Source organism: Pinus tabuliformis, chromosome 2_2, assembly GCF_031772625.1.
Source record: "Pinus tabuliformis cultivar Carrire ecotype Pingquan chromosome 2_2, CPIR1, whole genome shotgun sequence".
NCBI classification, from domain to species: domain Eukaryota; kingdom Viridiplantae; phylum Streptophyta; class Pinopsida; order Pinales; family Pinaceae; genus Pinus; species Pinus tabuliformis.
Genome location: NC_142300.1, coordinates 694,478,729 through 694,481,183, shown reverse-complemented (window position 1 = coordinate 694,481,183; position 2,455 = coordinate 694,478,729). Strand labels below are relative to the sequence as shown.

At 39.8% G+C, this 2,455-nt stretch overlaps 1 pseudogene; it reads right to left on the bottom strand.

Annotated features, from left to right (window-relative positions):
* Positions 1 to 357: 357 nt before the first annotated feature.
* Positions 358 to 1,770, bottom strand: LOC149194571 (AAA-ATPase At3g50940 pseudogene; annotated as a pseudogene).
* Positions 1,771 to 2,455: the final 685 nt, after the last annotated feature.

Genomic DNA, 2,455 nt, shown 5'->3' with positions numbered 1-2,455 from the left:
CACTCACACAAGATCCGGGAGGCCAGACAACCACAAAAATTGTATATACGTGATAATCATATTACAACTTGCATTTCGAAAGCTCGTTGGGTGATTGTGATCATGTGAAGTAGTTTTGCCATTTAAATTATTTTATTAATTTATCAGAAAAAAAGTACTCATTTCTGGTTTAGATAGGTAATTTTCTCAATTAAACGTAAATCTGTATGTTCGAAACAATAATAAGGAATTAAGTGGTTGCTGACTATGAATTAAGTGGTATAGACATAGATTTTGATATTGTTGCTGTTTAGGAATTCCACATTTCCTTAGATTCCGGGCGTAGGTATAATTCATCACTGTGCATCAGTCCATTAGTTACCTGGATTTTACAAAACCTAAACCTTTCAACTTCGTTTGCGTGCTCTTCTTCTTAGGTGGTCTGACCCCGTCCTGGATGATCTCTGTTATTTCTTCTTCACTATCTTTTACAAATGTCGAGTTCACCCTATCATTGAGTGTGGAAATAACTGCATTCAAGGCTTTTACAGGGTCGTCCAAGTGATTTATCAGAATTTCAGAGATTTCCGCAGGAGTGATTTCGGCTCCAGTCTCCCTCATGCTCTTCTCCACAATAGAAAAAAGTGGATGATCTTCAACCTGCAAATAATTAAATGCTAGAGATTTGAATTGAGAGAAACTACAGAAAGAGAGGAATATGTGCATGTCCATCCTTCCACATCTTAACAATGCCGGGTCAAGCCTATCCTTATTGTTTGTTGTGAAGATGATAATTCGTTCCTCATCACAGCCGGACAACAGCCCATCCGTGAAGTTAAGAACTCCCGAAAGAGTTACACGGCTTTCGCTATACTGTTCATAGGGATCCAGAGGTGACAGCCTGTCCGTTAGGTCTAGCGAGCAGTCGATATCCTCAATGACAATGATGGATTGGCCTTGACTCATCAAGAACAGCTTACGAAGCTGGAAGTTGTCCGTAACCCTTGCGAGGTCTAGGACGTACACATGGTACTTCATATAGTTAGCTATGGCGGCCACGAGACTAGTTTTTCCTGTTCCAGGGGGGCCGTACAGAAGGTACCCGCGCTTCCAAGCACGACCGACTCTGCTGTGAAACTCCTTTCCTTTCTTGAAGCCGTCAAGATCCTCTATTATTTTCTTCTTGGTCGTGGGATCGAGGGCCAGAGAAGTGAAAGTGGACGGATGCCTGAACGGACAATCCCTCCAACATCCATTTTGATAATTGGTATAGATGTTTGTTTCATTCATCTCTTTCTTCAATTCAGCTGCAGCTTTTTCAATATGATCAAAATAGGCCGACAACAAGCTCTCGTTTGACCTCGCTGTTTCCAGAGAAAACGAGCGCCTCTCGAACGGATCCTTTTGACCCATAATTTGAACATGGCGAGACCACCGCATTGTGGCTCCATTGAAGGAATCCTGTATCACCTCCTCCGTAGCTGGATCAAATTCCATGTCACTGGATTCGCTCCCGCGATGTACAACCACTTTTCGGGTGTCCTCAACAAAGTCGAGGGTCGCTATGTAGAGATCAACATCTTGGTACACCCGATTTGGAGAGTAGTTTTGACTCTCACAAAACTCTGGAATGTTAAGTTCGTAATAGTTATTGAAACGTTCCTGAAAACAGAAAAACCGTCGTTTCAGCCATTGCAACAACTGTGCGGGCAAGAGGTTTTGGAGGAGAGTGACGAGACCAATCAATGCCCAAACTTGTGAAATCACGTAATCTATCGTGAACTCGTCCATCCTCAAAGACCGATTTACTTCACATTAAATGTGAGACTGTAATCGTGCGTCAAGCTTTTATATGCATCCCAATACTTGCGTTTCACAAAATCCGCACCCATTCCCAATCGACGTAGACTAATCTGCCGACTCTAATCCAAGGACACTATTTTTTTAAGATGATAAAGTTTTGTCTTTGAATTTTATCGTAGTTTTAAATAATAATAAAAAACATTATTTTTTTTTAAATGTTTTAGGGAAATGGGATTTAAATCAAATCAAAGACTCGTAAGTTTCATGTACATCGGGAAGCACATGCTCCTTAACATACTCAGAAGATTCATGTACCTGTCGAAGCTCATGCTCCTTAATCTTCTGTCCTCATGTTCGTTTATTTAATGTTCTTAGTTTCAGTTTAACATGTTGCTTTAGCTCAGTTATATACATATATCTTCCCATATTTCATTAGATGGGGCATGGGCAGTCTGCCAATTTCTCTACTAATCTGCTATAGTTCATTTTAATAGACATATTAGATTGTTGATTTTGGATCCATCCGTAATAATCAGTAGAGTGTCTCAGCATAATTCCTTTGTCTAATTTAAATTTAGTTTATTTTATAGATGAAAATTGTGTAGCATTACAAAAGAATAGAGAAATTGGAATGCTAAACTTAGTAAGGTAAACCTAGTATGGTATGTTGTTC